Genomic DNA, 19,401 nt, shown 5'->3' with positions numbered 1-19,401 from the left:
CCCGCAGTGTAAATAGTGTGCACTGTTGTGTATATGTGTAAATAAAGATTGTGTATTTTGAATGTAACTTTGGCAGAAATGGGGTTAATTCCATCCCTGTCAGAACCCACGGGTGGAATGTGGCCATTCCCTAATTAGATAATTAAGTGCTAATATGGGAATGGCCACCTGTATATAAAGGAAGCTAAATTATTTGTGTTTTTTTAGAGCTGGGAAGAGAGTTTGGGGAACCTTTAGTGAAGGCCACTGCCCAGCCTGAAGGTTCATATTGTTTTGTGTATGACCTGTTTAACCCTTTATTTTGGTCTCTGCACAGTGTTTATTTGTTCCTGTGTTTGTTGTGTTTATTTCATTGATGTGTGGTGTTAACAAACATGTGCACCAGCACTTTCACTGCAGCTCTCTACCTCTGAGTGTCATTCCTGACGCTATCCTTCAATTTTAAAATCTTACTAAAAAACTTGCTTCAAAAACCATTCGTGGTTTTGTGACTGATACGTGTTTTTTTAATCTTTTACAAATGAAAGCTCATTAAAAGTTAATCTGAGATAATTGCAGTAATGGTTGTCTTTAAAATATAATGTATGTACATCACAATATGTTATGCTAGTTAGGTAATTTTGTTGTCAGCAAATTCATTTTTGATCTTCTATTCTTAATTTTTAATTGGCAAGAAAATTGATGTGACTAAAAAGTCATATAACCACAGAAAGAGCAAATGAAAGGCTGTTAAATAAAGTATACAAATAAAGATTAGACCATGGTTAAAACACCAACAAACCAGTATATTGTTACCAGCAATAGTTAAAATATTTCTTCCTAGGTCCTAGTCAGACCCTTGAGGTGGGTTGGTCTTATATGCAGAAGCCAATGATGGATGATCTGAAAGTGATGCATGTGCTGAAGGTGCACAGTGAGATGACAACACCTAAAGGAAATGGCTTAAATTGAGCTGTTTTAGTAAGATTACACCAAAATCCACACACTGCACTATTAGTACAGAACATAGACAACTGTCTATTGAATGAACTTTATGTTTTTTTTTTTAATAGTAAGCATTTGTAGCTGTTTTTGACCTGTCTCAATAACATTACTGTGTGCTTTGGAACAATGGAAATGTTTTTTTTAACATTTGGTTGCAAATCATCAATGATTGTAAACGAAAGCAGAAAAAAACTAAATCAGATCGCTGTATCCATATACAAGACAGAACTCACTGTCTCCACTCCCACTATATACGGTACAGGGCCACTTTGTGGTCCACTCTGGGCTCTGGCATAAATATTGACTTTTAATTGGAAGCAATCTGGGAAGGAATGGCAAACGTCATGAAGTTTCACAGCGCACCAGTAGCACTCACCCCTGTCTAGTAGAATGAGAAGTTCAGGAATTACCTGAAAAGGTCTGGCTACCTTCTGACCGCTCACTGGACTACCCGGCGCTGCACTGATATGAGTTTTCCTGCATTTGATTTTAAATCTACAAGTAATACTACCTTTTAAAATATGTAACTTCTGCATATCCACTCACATCCTTTACAACATGAGTGGAAAGAAACCATAGAACAATTAATGCATCACAATGACATATGCTGTTTTTGATCCCGAACAGAAAAAATAAGCAGCTTTTTTTATTTTTTTTCTTGCAAAAGAATGAAGAAAGAAAACCTGTGGGACTCTACAAAGTACAGCTGTTTCACAGCGTACCGGCAGAGCGTCAATGTACCCGGGGCATGAACTGTGCTTGTGCAGCCTTTGAACGTGCTGTATAATAATGGAACCTTGCAGGCTGTTGTAGTTGATAACTAACAGAAGAATAATGCATTTTCTACCTTTACCTTACCCTTTTAAATACAGTGAATAAGTCTTGCACAGAGGGGGGAAGAAAAAGAGAGCCTCACAGAGTTTTTTTTTTTTTTCATCAAGTAGTTTCTGTAATAATTACTATTTTGTATCAAAGGCAATCCTGTGATGAGCTCATAACAATTCACGTGAGTTTTAACCCAGTATGAGTTTAACTTACTACATAAGACATCCAATCTGTTCAATTGGGTGTAATTAATTGTCTGTCTCTCTCTCTTTCTTTCTTTCTTTCTTTCTGGAACACCAAAGTACATTAAACCGTATCAACAGCTTTTGACAATTCTGCTGCCACAGATGACACTGCTTGCATTATTATTGTGACTTTGACCAAGACTAGTGAATCAGCCCACCGCACAACCTACAGTAGCCCCTGCATTTCTGATACCTCTATAAAGAATTCTTTAAAGACAGTTTAACTGTCTTGTCTATGTTTGCATTCGTGACAGCTTCTAGCGTTTCCTATTTAGTGGCAATGGATTGATGCACAGACAAGGGCTGCTAAGAATGTTAATTGCTAGTTTATCTCTCCTCTGCATGACAGATTATCGAATTTTTCAGTCCAATGTAAAACTGTTTCCATAACAGTATGTGGTTCTAGCTAGTGCATTGGTTTAAAGCATAATATTTCACCTCCAAGGCTTGATTTAAACTTGGTTAGGGCAATTTAGTCAAACGTGTTTGGCACCCTAAGTGACAAAGCCACAAATTAGTTTGGAACAATTTGAAGTCTCTTCTTATATGGAGAGATTTTAAACAACTCATTACTACATGAGAAAACACAACTTACATGTCAATATATAGGCTTAACAACTCAACCTGGCAAAAACAAACTGGAGAGCAACAGTCCTCAACCACTGACATATTGTGTTATACATTATGGGGCTGACGTAAGGATAGGCATAGTGCAAACAATTGCAGCTGCAAAATCCAAACTGCCTTTTTTTAAGATGTCAGGGATGTAAACTAGATATTCTCCTTAGTGAAAATGTTTACTTTGAATCCTTCTTGTGTTTTTTGTACACATTTGTCATTTATTTGCGTTCGTTCTTTAAATAAAAAAAAAAAAATTGCTACCTTTGACTAGCTACGATTGTAATAGGTTTTTGTACTTAGTTCAATAGAATATAAAAGATAAATACCTCAAATTCATAAAATGCATGGCACTAAATGTATGGAACATGATTTAAAAAAAAAGAGACAGCATTTCCGCCCACACTGGTTTTTATTCAATTATGAAAACATTGTCAGCTTTCAGGTATTCTGTTAATCCCTCATACAATACAAAAAATAAATAAAAAATCCTTGTACATTTAAAATTAACAGTTTTGGCTGTAACCAAAGGGCTTTGACTGCCGTCAACATTTCCCCTGTGGTACTGAATATTTCAGTGTTAACAGGAATACAACTGTTTGCACTATTTTAAAAAGGAATCTAGTACAGTGATACCAAAAAGTATTCAGAACTCTCCAGGACATAGATGTGAATACATTGTATTTTATTCCAGGTCAATTCAATGTAATGTATTTATTTTACCAAATCTGCATATAGGTAGACATGCAGCACAATAACTGTGACACAGACTCATTTCATTAACCATGCTGATTTTTAATTCTAAAACAGTTTAACCATACAGGTATTACTTAAAAACTATGAACTGTATGGATACTTTAATTGTAGCAGTGGATTTTCCTAATGTCTCTTTTTTGGCCTGAACTCAAAATCAGTGGTGGTGTTGGTTATTCCGTTCTACTGTCCATGTTAACTGGAAAATATGATGAAATTATTAACCAGAGTCAATATGTCACATTTTGGTTTTGTTAACACTAGTTTACAAATAATCACCCTGGTGAAATGACCTAAATTCCCTCTGGACTGAATCAGTATCAATGTAATCAGGTGCAAGCTGATTGCCTTGGTATCAAAAACTGTTAATCCTTCCCAACACACTCTATCCTGCATCCGGTGCTGGGCGACATGATCTGTAATTAAGAATTCATCATGTATTTCCATGATTTGTTTTAGGAGCCCAGGGCAGATTAGTCAGAGAGCACAAGCATGTGAAAGCAAAACAGACAGAATCTAATAGTCAATCTGTTATTGCTTGTCCTTCCTCGGCAGTAACACAGGTATGTGCATGTTCTTGTCACTGAATACATCACTTTTCATTAATGTTTCTTACTTTACTTTGTCGTCTTGCTGCGAGTGACATCTACAACCAAGGCCATTACATACCGCTTTGAAGTTTTCCATATACTTAACAAACAACTGACAAAAATCTAACATGAAATACTGTACTACTAGTATGGCTTCTGGTAGACTTTTGCGATATCATTTTGTATTTTGCGACATCATTTTGCATGATGTTAAATAAAATATCTAAATTATGTTTATCTATCTATCTATCTATTTTTATTCTTACTAATTTTGTTTATCTATCTATCTATCTATCTATCTATATGTGTGTGTGTGTGTGTGTTTTAGTTTTTTTTTAAATATGTCTCAATCCTAAAATTCTAGGTTATTCAAAACTTTTGGCCATAGCTGTATACACAAGATAATTTTGACAAATCCTTCATTGATTTCACATATGTGATTTTAATGTACTATGCAATATTAAGCAGTGTACATTTTAAAACAAACTATTAAGTTTGTTTTAAAATGGATGTCACCAAGGACCAAAGATGAGAGTCCCTGTCTTAAGCAATGACCTAACACACCTCTTTGGCCTGTGAATCTCACTCTTTAGGACAGCCAGCCCTTGGCATCTTGCATATAAAAGTGTGTTAATATAACCTTGGATATTACCTCCTAAATGTCTACAATAATAACATATTAGGTAACTGAAATAACTAAGCAAACCCATCGTACACAGTATTCCAAATATGTTTGTAGGTCTCCTGTGGTTTATGTATATTTACAGCAAACAGTAAAACAGTCCCGTCACAAGATGTTTTTAGTAATTGAAATTTGCTAAACGTCATAATTCTCTGTCAGAACGCAAATTCTGTATTTTATTCTTACTAAGTATCGTCACAGCCTCGACACAGGCCGGTGCACTTTAAAATCCCAGGGCCGGTTTTTAGTCCCAGGCCGTCACTGCTGGAGCATGCTCTTTGCTGTAGGGGAAGCTGCAGTAGTGACATACATCACAGATAGTCTTTATTTTTGGCAGTCAGTATCCTGAGGTTTAGTTTACTGAAGAAAAGCTTTTACTGCAAAATAGATCTTTTAAAGTGGTTTTCCCTACAGAGCTACAGCAGCATGAGATAAAGTATGTGTCAAGGGAGGGAAGAGAAACAGAAGTAACTGATTTCAATCAGAGATGGAGTCTCGAGACCAGGTCTAATTTTGAGGTCCTGATCTCGATCTCAGCACATCGGTCTTGATCTTGATCTTCACAATACTCTCGATTATCTTATATTCTCAATTTCACCCAAATAAAAAATTATTTTTTTCAAAATTCACATGGACTCATAGACAGTTATTAATAACAAAACATATGGTTTAATTACAAAATAATGTAATATACACTCTGGTAGCATTTAACGTCCACTCAACATAGCTCACACAATTACCATGGGTGAAACTATAGTAACGAGAAAAGACGACCGCTGATTGGCTAGGGAGGTGAGAGATTAGGCGGTTTACCAATCCCGTAATAGCAAAAGAGAACGTGAGCATGATGTTTCCTTTTCTGTGCTTATTTTTCAGTAATATCTTGCAACGAAATTACCGATAAATAACAGAAAGTAACTTTAGGCACATTAAAAATTGCGGCAACTTTAAAAAGTTGTGGTTTTGTTTCAGTTTCTGCAACAAATTCACACCCCTCAAGTTTCTTACGGCTTTAATATTATTAGTAGTAAATATGGTCAGACAGACAGTCAGCGTCCAATTTGCCTTCATTTATTTTTAAATTGATGAGAAAAATAATAAATGGACAGCAAAGTGCAAGCATTGCCACACAAAGGTGTCAGAAGTGTGGGGAACGTCTTCCTTTTTAAGGTAAGCCAATTATTTCAAATACAGCGTGTATAGCTTGTATGGAAAGCTAGCGAACACAATATTTCAACTCGCTTGGTCGTTATTAGGTAACCCTGATTAAATTAGGAAACAGTTTACAGTTTTAAAGACAGGCTCAGTGGTCAGATCATATGCACAGTAGTGTGCAAATTTATTAGAACACCTCAACATTTGTCATTTATTGCAAGTAAACCTCAATTCAATTTTCGGTCAGTAATCAGTGATATAGAATTAACAGGCACTCATGAGAAAATGTTAGCCCACTTTGTGCTTACATTTGGCATCTTAAACAACCTCTAAATAGTGTCATGCATTTAATCATTTGGGGCTATGTGTTCTTTTTCTATTACTATTTAAAATGTGACATATTAATCTCATCAATTAAATGGAGTGAATGCATTTTATTGCTTCATTATTTCAAAAAATCTGATGTGAAAGATTAAGTAATTTTAGAAGCACAATCGTATATGTGTAAGTGAAAAGATGACAAAATAATTATTTAATCAATTGTGAGACCTATGAGCCATTGAATATTTCTATATATTATATATATTTATGTATAGTTTGTGTAGTAGTTTATATAGTTTATATAGTAGTATATATAGTTTGCAAGTATATGAAAACCAAAATATAACTGGGTAGAGATTTTCAATTTAAAAAAAGAAAAAATGTTTGGAACCTGATTTGCAATTTGGAGTCAATTGACAGAACAGAAAATGCTGCAATAAAATCTTCATCATGAAGGTCATTATAAATAGTGTCCAAAAATGTGATTTTAATGACCTGAGAATGATCATTAAATACATGGCCACATTTGTTCCAATAAGTTCATATTCTTTTTTTTTCTTTTCTAGGCATCTGAAATGAAAGCATCCTTCTGTTTATGCTGATTATGGAAAATACCCGAAGCAAAGTGCTCCTTCCACTTCTACCTCACAGCCATCTGTTTCAGAAGTTTGTGCATCATCATCCTCTCGTGTGTGGGAAAAAAACATCCAGAGCAGAGGAAGTTTTCAAGATCGTTTGTAGAGAACCTGTCAACCTTCTACTCTCTGTTGCAGAAAATGACTCTTTCAGAAAGTTTGTGTCTGAGCTTAATACAAAGGTGCCAGTTCCATCTCGAAGCCACATTGCATCAACAATAATTCTTGATCCACGTGAAAAAAAGTTAAAGCAGTGCAGGAAATGCTTCTTACTGCACACCATGTTCCATGCACTCTTGATATATGGACAGATCGAACGTGCCATTCTTTCCTCGCCAAAACTGCTCCCACCTTTGTAGATTTGCATCCAAAATCATGCCTCATCACATTTGAACAGCTGAAAGGCAGGCATACTGGTGACACATGGCAGAGTGTATTGAAAGTGCTCTTCAGCAGAAGGACCTGCATTCTCTAAGGTTACATTCTTTGTGACGGATATTGCAAGCAATATGAAGGCTTGTACAGTGATCAATGAATTGAATACCCAGGAAGAGCAACCTGACAATGAGGATTTGTAGGAGGGCATTGCACACAGTGAAGCTGAGGAGATGACACAACTTATCTCACGCACATGTCTTGGACAATTGTCATGCTTCGTGCACATCCTACAGCTTGTGAAAGATGGGTTGGAGAAGCTAGGGAGTTCCAAAACTACTACTGCCAAATGTACAAAGCTTTCCAGCTTGTTACACCACAGCTCCCAGTTTAAAGAGGCTTTTGAAGGAAAATTTGGTGAAAATCTTTCCATTCCAAGCACAAATGTTACAAGATGGAGTAGTTTTTACCAACATTTAGCTGCAGTTAATAAGCTCAATCCAACAAAACTTTCTCAGTTGCTAGGTGAACGTGACTCGCCAGATCTAGCAGAGCTTGTAGATATCTTGGAGCCATCGGCTGAAGCAACAGAAGTGTGCCAGGTAGACAACTACACTATGATTGGTGTTGTGGTGCCATCAGTTGTTGCACTGCACAAGCAATTGCTTACATTTAAGAGAACTATGTCAACAGCAGCACGTATGAAACATCATGCATCACTTGTCAATGCTCTTCATGATTCTTTGTGCTGCAGATTTGAGGGTTTGTTGCATCTCTTGCAAATCACTCCACACACTGATTCTGTTCGTGGAAATAGACAACATGATTTGGCAACATGATATATCTGATGGCTAGTGTCCTGGATCCAAACCACAGTTTTGTTTGGTTGGAAGATGATCATCCAGGATCAGGCGACATGAAATCTGCCTTAAATAATAGTATCATTGATGCAGAACCAATTGAAAAGGCAGACAGAAGTAGCACAATTTCTGTAATTCAGAATGAAGGAATGGAAGAAACCCAGCCTCAACAAAACAGCCTACGAGCTGACTGTAACCGTTCAGTTCTGTTTGCGTCATATGCAAAGCGCCGGCAACAATCTGCATGTGTCAGTCATCAGCCTACAACAACCCGTGCTCTTGTTTTATTGGCTTTGGATATGCTTCCATCACTTTTAGGAGAACACAATCCTTGGAAATGTTTCAAAGAAAACGTAATATTTTCAGAACTTTGTCCATTATATGAGAAGATATTCTACATTATTTAATATTATTATTATTTATTTATTATTATGAATGCATTAAATCTGCCTCCGCAATTTGATTTAAAACTAACAAAAACGAGAAATCCTTTTAGAAAATGGCAGTCAAGATGAGGAGCAGGATCATCTAGAAAGATAAACAAGTACAAGCCCAACTGGACGATACAGAAAGCAGGTCCCACTGGTAATGGCCAAAGCTATTGCATTTTTGCAAGTAGGTATTGTACAGCTGTAGCCAAAAGATTTGCATCACCTAGAATGTTAGGACTGAAACATAATAAAGAATTAAAAAAAAACTATAAGAACATAATTTAGATCTTTTTTTTTTTTTTAACAAATACATATAACAAAAGTCATAATAGTAGTACAGTATTTCATGTTCGATTTTGAAATGTCACAAAGCAGTATGTAATTCAATATGCTAACATAACATTATTCAAAACTTTGCATTGGCAAAACCTTTGGCCAAAGCTGTCAGTAGTCAAATCTGCAAAAACTCTAGCAATATGTACATGTACAATGAAAAGTCACTTTCCAGTGGTCTCCAGTGCAGACTGAGTGTAAAGGAACAAACAGTATTAGATGAACAGACCTGCGTAAATCTTCTGTAATCTGGTATTTGATTTCAAATTACTCATAAATAATAGCGCACACTGTTTTGAAGGCTTTCACCCCCTCACTAAGCCATCAGGGAGATCCCAGAAGAATTCAAACTGACTGACAGGATTAGCAGGAAATACAGTGATTAATACAAAAACAAAGATCTGATAAGCATTTGGCCTTTAGGCTTGTGTGGAAAGTTATTGAAAAACTGACAATAGAAAAAAAATGTAAGCAAGGGATTTGCAATGCAAAAACTTAAATCTCTAATGATGTATTAGACATTCAGTGACATCTAGGGCCAGGTTTATTAAAGCCCTATCCGCCTCATTGTTATTACTGCCATCATGTTTATAACAATAGTATAGCCTAATAGTATCTCAATAAACTTTTTTGTTTGCTTCTTTCCAATGTCACAACGTATGAATTTGTAACCTAATCACTTAATGTCGACAATGCATTCAATCCCTAATCCAGCAGTATTAATTATATTTTTATTAGCCTATTAGTATCAGTTTCAATGTTGGATGGAATTTCTCCATAGCTTCAAAAACACTCAGGTAAAACTTTTTAAATAAATGCTGCTTCTTCTTCTTCTTCTTCTTCTTCTTCTTCTTCTTCTTCATCTTTTATATTCAGTTTGCTACATATATTACATGAATTCCTTTTATTGTAATTTATGCTTGAATATTTGCAGTTAACTAGAGATCCAAGTTGTTTGCCACAGTTAACTTTTTAACAAAAGAAACAGCATGTCACTACTTTTTTAATTGGAATATACCTTCCTGTAGTCTATATTCACACAGTTCATACACTGTATAAATCATGCCATATTTAAACTGTACAAATATGAACATGTTGTTATAATTGAAAAAAAAAAAAAGTTTGCCATTACACAATTTGTCTCACGTACCCCCTGAACACATAAAAAAAATAAAAAGTAATGTAGCGTGAGCTTTGTACTAAAGCTGGGTCAGCTGTTGCAGGGAAAACAAAGAACTTACCAGAAAGGTGAAAACAGAACGCATAGAAATATTTGGGTTTGTAATTAGGAAGTGTACTGCTGAGAAAAAACACAAAATATTTAGAGAATTAAAAAAAATGAATGAAATGCAATGCAGTAAAAAAAAGATTGCTATTCACTAAATTTAGCTATCAGATTGTTCTAATGAAAATATCTGACAATGTGCTTGCTGTGGTGTATTTAATATAAAAAACAGCAGAACGAACACACTGCAATTTACCGTATTCCTTCGAATTTACTTTCTGAACTATTTTTTGCTTCTCAAAAATAGCCTGCGTCTTACATTTGAGTACATTATAGTGATGCGTGCATTAAAATCGCCAAACAAAAGACCCGACTACCCAAGTACACAAACAGCAATGTGACTGACTGCCGAGGAAAGACTAACAAAGGCGTCACTTCCCAAATACACAAGCAGCAACGTGACTGACTGCTGAGAAAAGATGAACCAAAACGTTACTGCCCGATCTCGAATCATCCATGACATACTGGCAGCCATTTTCAAAGAAGAGTCATTCAGCTTCCTGAGGAATTCAAGAAAAGTTTTTACAATTTCAGCGTTTCTAACAAACAGTACCAGCTTGGACAGATCGGAAATGCTGATCAGACCGCCGTATAAAACAGGTGTGAGTAATCACAACTGGAAATGAGAAGCAGCACATAACTGTAATGCTCTGTGTGACAGCAGACAGCCACAAACTGCGTGATTGAGATTGTATCTTTGTAAATGCATATTTATTTGGTGTTTTATTTTTTCCTCAAATAGAGGGTGGGGAAATTTGGGCTGCGTCTTAAATTCAAGGGTGTCTTAAATTTAAAGGAATGCAGTAAACTTGTTTTTACTGAAAAATAAAGGATAACGTAAGAGCTGTCTGTGTTACAGTACATGCTGTCAGATAGGGAATTGACTAATGCTGAGCATGGGAGCTGCAGCATGCTGTTTCCCATATTACAACTGTACACAATTAAAGGTGCGGTCACCAATTCCACACACATTTTCAGTCTTGTATTTCCAGTCAATTTTTCTTTTTGTTGATCTTGCCTTGCTGTGTCATTGCACTAACGGAGTACTTTGTCAGACATTACAAGCAGACCACTACTAGTCTAGCACATGCTTAAACCATTAAAGATTGCACCAGAATGCACCATTTGAATCCCTTTTTTGAAAAATGGGGGGACACCACCCTCCCACACTCTCCCCCATCGGCCTTACACGCCACAATGAGATCAGTGTTCCCTACTACCTTGTAAGTGCCGCATACCTTAAAACTAACTGAAAACCCTGTTTGAGGTTTCCATATTTTGACAAAACATTCCATCTTAAGAACATAAGAACATAAGAAAGTTTACAAACGAGAGGAGGCCATTCAGCCCATCTTGCTCGTTTGGTTGTTAGTAGCTTATTGATCCCAGAATCTCATCAAGCAGCTTCTTGAAGGATCCCAGGGTGTCAGCTTCAACAACATTACTGGGGAGTTGGTTCCAGACCCTCACAATTCTCTGTGTAAAAAAGTGCCTCCTATTTTCTGTTCTGAATGCCCCTTTATCTAATCTCCATTTATGACCCCTGGTCCTTTTTTCTTTTTTCAAGTCAAAGAAGTCCCCCGGGTTGACATTGTCTATACCTTTTAGGATTTTGAATGTTTGAATCAGATTTTGAATGTTTGAATCTTCTTTCTATCGTGCTGTAGTAACTCATTTAAATTAAATCCATGCCTTTAAAAAGTGAGGTTTGTGAATTACCAATTGAATTGAAAACCATGTTGGAGTGTTCAAACTGATTCGCCTTGATAGCACCCTGTTTTATAGCTTGCTCCTCATTTTAAACCACCCTGAACTACGTGTAAAATAATGGCGCTCAATGGACTCTATTGCTCTTCTTTTTGTATTTGAAAAATTGGACTTCAGCAAAAGGTGCACTGAGATAATGAGATGCATACAAGCAAGCAGCCAGTGGAGCAAGTGAGAGTTTTTTTTAATTTTTTTTAAAAAGGCTTTTGAAAATAGAGCTTTCCAAAATTAGCTGACAAGCAAAACAATTGAAAAGACTGTTACTCTTGTAACTTGCCAGTCCTTCATTTCTAATTGGGTCTGAGACTAAATACTACGTCCCTAATTAGATGAATGCTGCATCCAGCCTTTGAAAATACTTTAATTCATTGATTTAATTTATTTCTACATGTATTTCTCTGTCTAGAAGATGCTCTATCACTCTGCTTGTTGGCCCAAACGTCTGCACAAAGTGTAATCCCTAGAAAGCCTGTGCTCCTCTTATCTGATAGGAGCTGGCAGGCAATAATTCAAAGAACAGCAAAGTCTTTCCCGATATGTTACATGGATTACGTGACCCACCAAACCCCTGAACTAGCAACATCTCATTCATAATTTCTTGACCCCTACAGCTGGAGGTAAATGTATAGGTCAAAAGGTCAAAAGGTCAAAAACCTCACTCGCAGCATGCCTTTTAACACATTAAAAGCAAGTCAGGGTCTTTTTCCAGAAATGACTAGATGACTTATAGGAGGCTGTGTGGTCCAGTGGTTAAAGAAAATGGCTTGTAACCAGGAGGTCCCCGGTTCAAATCCCACCTCAGCCACTGACTCATTGTGTGACCCTGAGCAAGTCACTTAACCACATCCTAGTCTCTGTAAATTGCCTTGGATAAAGGCGTCTGCTAAATAAACAAATAATAGACTGACAACTGTTTGAATCTTTTCAGTATTCTATATATATATATATATATATATATATATATATATATATAGTAAATATGGACTGGAGAGGAGGGCTACAGTATAAAATTACTGACCCGAGGGAAGACTATTGTTACTGACAGGGGGCTATAATGCTCGAAGTCACAGGTAACAATAATCTTCCCGAGGGGCATTTAATTTTTCACTATGGCTGAGTCTGCAGTACATATTTAATATATTATTATTTGTTTATTTAGCAGACACCTTTATCCAAGGTGACTTACAGAGACTAGGGTGTGTGAACTATGCATCAGCTGCACAGTCACTTACAACTATGTCTCACCCGAAAGACGGAGCACAAGGAGGTTAAGTGACTTGCTCAGGGTCACACAATGAGTCAGTGGCTGAGGTGGGATTTGAACCTGGGACCTCCAGGTTACAAGCCATTTTCTTTATCCACTAGACCACACAGCCTCATAATATATGAATCACTCAAGAAAATAAGTGAGGCAAGGTTAGATAGTAAATACGACTTTATATATTTTGTTTAAATATAGCTGATACAGCATAGGTAAATAAATAAATAACAAATAAATAACAGAAAATGTTTTTGAAGTTCATACCGTATAGTTAGCAAAGTCAGTTGGTGTTCATCCATTTTCTCTTGTGAAGAGTGCAGGGGATGAAGGCGTTCCTTTGAAAAGGGGTGGGACTGACAGTGATGTGAACCAATCACATGACAGACCGAGACTATTGACCGGTGGTGTAAGGATGTTTGAACTATTGCCCTATCTATTTTTTCTGCTATGATGAGGTTTTAACCAATCACAGACTAGGATTTTCAATTACTGATTCAGCTGTATATGTTTGCCTTATTATTGTATGTAATTGCAACTGGCAAATGGTCCCTTTATGTTCTATTTGTTTTTCTAAATTATAGGGTGTAAATATATGGTACAGGGATTGCCACTGAAAGCTTTAAATGAACTGTTATGAATGGTGGCACTGCAGGTGAATAATAGCCTTGCATTTCCTTTCTCTCCTGGAGGTTTGGGTTTGAAATCAGGTCACAATTGAAATCATTTTTTTGGTCTAAGAAGGACGGATGTCAACATTTGTTTATACATTTTAAGGCAGCGGTGTTATGATCTTCCACTGTTATATCATTAAACTAGACCCCTATACGTCAATGAAGATAATATGGAATGTGCAATTTATTTCTGCATTATAGGTTATGTATTCTTCCTCTGGGGGAAAGTAGCTTTAGAAATATATTTATTTTCCTTGTTTATGTTTTTTCCTTTATAAAGCAAGTTATTAGTTAAAGAGCTTTTGAGATTTCCAGCCATTGGCATATACATTTCTTTACACCTGAGAACTCCTGCACATTACATTTCCAGAAAAGAATCAGATTGACTTAGTTTCGAAAAGCATTCTTGCATTGAATCTCAATTCCAAATGGATGTCATGTGCAGCAATTAGCAGAAGAAGTTAAAACACTAAATAGACCATAATAGCTCTAGATGCTATTTTTTTTAATTAGCCAATTTAATGACATACATAATTCCTACTATTGCTCAAAATCAAAATAAAAAGATACATTTATGTAAACTGAACTAAAGATGGACAATCTGCATCAACTGAAATCACTAACACCTGCCTTTAGGGCAAGCACTACCTTCAAAGAAATAGATTTGTTTTTTTAATTATTCATTTGTGGATGGAAACAGGAATCACCATAATGAAACCCTTTGCAGCATCACAGTAATCACAAACAACTTGAATGCACTGCATGAGAACTATTCTATCCAGATAGAATACAATGTCAGACTGAGCAGAAGATTACAAAGAAAATGTACAACGTTTGCTTTTACTTTGTACTACTCCAACTGTATTGCATTGATTACAATACTGTTTGTTAATATAACAGAAAGCTATGACTAAGATGTATTTGTTAATGTACCTATTTACAATAAAATTACTTTAGAATTAAATTAAAGAAAAAGAAATAAAGTAAAAATAACTTAAATGTACTACAGCAGCATACTGATGGTTTTTAGAGACTTCGATGATAATAGATTCAGACCCAATTCAGGTCTGTCTGCACCCCTACACACATCAAAATCACTTCTGGGTCTTAATTTCATCTGTATGGAGCAGTTTTTATGACAGTTTTTGGCCAAGAACATCAATTTATCTCACTTTTGTTTGTAATCTGATCAATTTCAAACATAAATTAATATGAACAGCTGGTGAACACTGATCGCCCAAGGTCGGAGACAGACATATGCAAGCTTTGCTTTGAGTCTATGGTATATAACTTAGGATAGAATGTTGAAATAGGATTCCTTGACAAACAGAGCAACACTAATGGATTAGGACTCATTGTTAATTTCAGAAAGCTAGTATAGTAATGACCGCGGTCATGAAGCAGAATAGTCAAGTAGCCAATCCAAGGAACCTGGGTTCCACTAGTCAAAGGTTGAGATATGTTTTTATTCACTTATATGTAAATACATATGTATGTATTAAAAAAAACAAAAAGTACCTTCAATAGGAGTCGAATTTCACTAACAAAAAGAACATTCTGTATAAAGCAGGCGATGCTACGTTCGGTATGATTCATATCACTGCCTCCCATCAGCTGTGACACAAACAGACATTTATTACAAGGCAGGAGTTTTTGAGTTTTTTCTCTGCACACACTTCCCTGCCCCTCTGTTACCAGGGGATGTCCGGAAGCAATTAGCGCAGCGCACAAACAAACTATATGCTGATAAAAGCCTGGTGTATTAATACAAAAATGCATAAACATCAAGAAATAATAAAGACAAACACGCGATTGACGCATGTTAAAAAATTACTCTCCAAAGAAATTAACGCGTTAAATCACAGAAGCTGACTGCAATTAACTGACAGCCCTAGCTTCTGTGTGTTTTTTCAGCTATAAATTGTTGTGCCCTCCTCCTCATTTCCTGCCACAAATCACAGTTGAACTTCTTGTACATGTGAAAGAGAGAGTCCATGCAGTACAGCTGATCACTGCAACTACTGTAAGTGACTAGGCAAACTGAAGGATTAAAATGACCTCAGCTTCATGACATAGATCTTCCAATAGACAGGCCAAGTTTCATCTGTGGTATAAATCAATACCATTCACAAAATAAATGTTTCAACAGCACAGGAAGATTGCAGGCTGTATTTTCTGATGGCAAGCTTGTATAATTTCATCGGCGAAAGCCAGCAGTCAAATCACTTCAAATGTCATTATTGAAGAAGTCTTTTCCTCCAGAGTCCTAATCCAGTGTATAATGGAATTCATGTCCTAAATTACTGTCATAAACAATACATTACTCCTAGAAATATTTAAAATAGTAAAAGTGTTTCTAAAAAAAGAAACTGCAACTAAAGAACTGTGTTACTAACTACAGTAGTCTCCGGCTGAGAGAACATCCCTCGAGAAGCAAGCAAGGTGTTCTTATAGCCAAAGTGTTCTCTAAGACAGAGTGAGCCACCAGGCACAATAGAATAAATAAATAAATACCTATTACTTGTCATGACACACGTGCATCAACATATGAAATGAACATTAAGTAAGAGAAAAGCAATAGGCAAGTGTGTTAATAAACTATTAATAAAGTAACAGACAAACTAACGTTAATAAACAAACTGTCGAACTAAATTAACACAGCACCCCTACACACATTAAAAAATGCAGCTGCAATATACAAGACATGCACATTATTTAACAGAATGGTGAAGCAACTCACCAGAATGGGAAACACCAAATTGCTTGGTGACTTGTATCTGATTTAGGTTTTTTTCAAGAGCTTGAACAATTTCCAACAATTTTCACTGTCTGTTTCCATGCTATTTTGTAGCGATGTGGTGCACTCGTGGAAATAAGAATACAAAACGAGTCAATTGTATGATGGTGGTTCTGGAAAGATTTATTAAACCAATCAGTGTGCCTCAAGACACTCTCGCGATGACAAGTCGCTTTTGAAAAGATGGAATAAACCATTTTAATTTAAGTTTTATGATGATGAATTATCAGGTTACAAAACAGTAATGTATGCATTGTGAACGAATCGCTATTGGTGCCAAGAAGTTCCTGTTCCTTTAGCCAGAGCATTTACAATGGGGGAAAATCTGTTTCACCACAAGGGTGTTCCCTTAGGTGAAGTGTTCACTTAAGAGGTGTTCCTATACACATTGACTACAGTACTATGACTTGCATGGATGAAATAAAGTAAAACTAATGATATAAAAGTATATTTATATATGATTTCATCTGAAATACAAGGTAAAACTTCATTCTTATAAGAGTTCACTATGGTACACTTGCACTGTACATTTAACATTACAATGCCTTACAAGGAATTCGGATAACTGTCTTGCATGCTTACTGAATAAATTCAAATGTAAATTGACATTGTGGTTTTTGAATACAAAGGCAAGCCTTTGATTTTGGTTCGATGAAGCATCACATAAAATACTTAGTAAGTGTCTTCAAATTTCCAAGTCTTGGTCTATTCTATTCAACTTTTATTTATATACAGTAAGTTATGTAGTCACTGTTTTCAGTTTGAAAACAGCAGTGTTAAAATCAAACTACAGTATTGTAAACTCAACGGTATCCCCAGTGACAAAAGTTTCTAAATCTTTTTGTTTGTTACATCCAAATAAGACAAAGAAAACAATCTTGCTGTATAGTAGCCAGTAAATGCATTTTTTGTGCTTATGCATTCTCTGTACTGTGTAATCACTATGTTATAACAATAAAATAACTTGGAAAACCTCTCTGGATGACAAAAGAAATTGATAATTTAGGCATGTAACAAACACATTTTTTTCAGAAAACATTGAATCTTTGCGAGTACACTGGTAAATGGCAAACCCCTATGGCTATATCATGTGATAAGGATACCCTGCACAGATGATTATCACAACAGACCATCTGCCTTTTTTTCAAATAAATGCCAGTAATTGTATTGATCATTATTTTCAATACAGTGTATATGACAGAACTCACTGGAAAATGGTTGTTGGAGAAGACATTGATAGCTGTGGTACAAAAACAGCAATGATAATATCCCATTTATAAGCTTTCATGTTTGTAAGCATTGTACACACAATTATCAACAGGACAATATGCACTGTAAATATGTATTTTTATGCATCCTGGAGATCCCCCTCCCCTAACAGCTATCAAAAGGGGTTAAAAAAAACACCTCACAAAGTGACCTAACCCTGTCCACTTCCTAATTGACTTTTATAAATGCCGGCTGAAACATCAATATTCTATAATGCAGGTTCCCATAAGGAAAAGGTCACAGTAAATGACCATTACTTAAGCCTCCAGTTGCCCACAAGTATCTGTCATACCCAGTAGATACACACGTTCAAAGATAATGATAATCTTACCATATAACCTTTTCAAATCCATAAATTAATTCTGTAATTTACAAAAAAAAAAAAAAAGCCGACTGAAGTCTTACACTTGTAAAAGAAATAAAACCCACATACACTACAGACTTCTACAAAATGTATTGTTGTGTATTTGACAGCCAATATACCAGTACCTTTTGTAATCAAAATTGTTAGAATATTCAGGTTCATTACTCTTACCATGGCCCGTAATTTCTGTGACACGAATGGTAAAGACATGCATACTTATAACTCTGAAATTGAAATTACTCTTGACTCGACAGTTCCGGATTTTGCACTATGAAAACCTTTTACCCCAAACTTCTCTAAAAGCCAGTTTAACAATTTCAATTTTCTCCAACTTTTGAAGGAGACAGAAACTGTTCATGCACACTCTCACTTATTTCTTAGCGGATGCCCTTATCCAGGGTGACTTACAATTATTACAAGATATCACATTATTTTTACATACAATTACCCATTTATACTGTTGGGTTTTTTTTTTTTTACTGGAGCAATCTAGGTAAAGTACATTGCTCAAGGGTACAGCAGCAGTGTCCTCCACCTGGGATTGAACCCACAACCCTCCGGTCAAGAGTCCAGAGCCCTAACCACTATTCCACACTGCTGCTCACTTCTTGGCTTTTGAAGATGGATAAATCGACTTATCTGCTATATAAGGGTTAAGTTTTACATTCTAGACATAATAAATAAATAAACTAATACATAAATAAATAAATATATAGAAAATATGTCTTGTGGAAATACCAAAATTAGCATTTAAATTGAAATTGTTTGGAAGTGAAAGAGTAACAAGGTATGTAAGTAACATATACTTCCCCCATCATGGATATAAATAACATATTACAGGTGTCAATCTGGACAGCCTATATCTACAGCATGTAGAATAGCATCTCATCTTAAACAAATAAGATACAGCCTACATATAGTATGTCGTCGGTCGCTTACAGAATACAGTATGTCACCGTCACAATCTTTTCATATCGTATATGTATGTACCTGGAAGTGTTTTAGGAAGAACCCCAAAATATTAGCTCAAAACTTTCATTATTTTTTTAAGTTATATGCTGTGACAGGGCAGAAGCCCTGCACGTGTAGACAGTGTGTTTTGCTTGGTTTTGTAAATAAAGATTAGATGTTTTGAATTTAAGTTTAATCTCATCCCTGTCAAATCCATGTGAAGAATGTG

At 35.8% G+C, this 19,401-nt stretch overlaps 1 protein-coding gene across 4 annotated transcripts in view; it reads right to left on the bottom strand.

Moving 5' to 3' along the window:
* LOC117405469 (neutral amino acid uniporter 4-like) overlaps nucleotides 1-19,401 on the bottom strand; it is a 126,650-nt gene that overhangs the window by 65,129 nt on the left and 42,120 nt on the right. The gene's annotated exons all lie outside the window — the stretch shown is intronic.

Source organism: Acipenser ruthenus, chromosome 9 (assembly GCF_902713425.1).
Source record: "Acipenser ruthenus chromosome 9, fAciRut3.2 maternal haplotype, whole genome shotgun sequence".
In the NCBI taxonomy this organism is placed as follows: domain Eukaryota; kingdom Metazoa; phylum Chordata; class Actinopteri; order Acipenseriformes; family Acipenseridae; genus Acipenser; species Acipenser ruthenus.
Note: the sequence above shows the minus strand (reverse complement) of the source record. Positions and strands in the feature narration are given on the sequence as shown.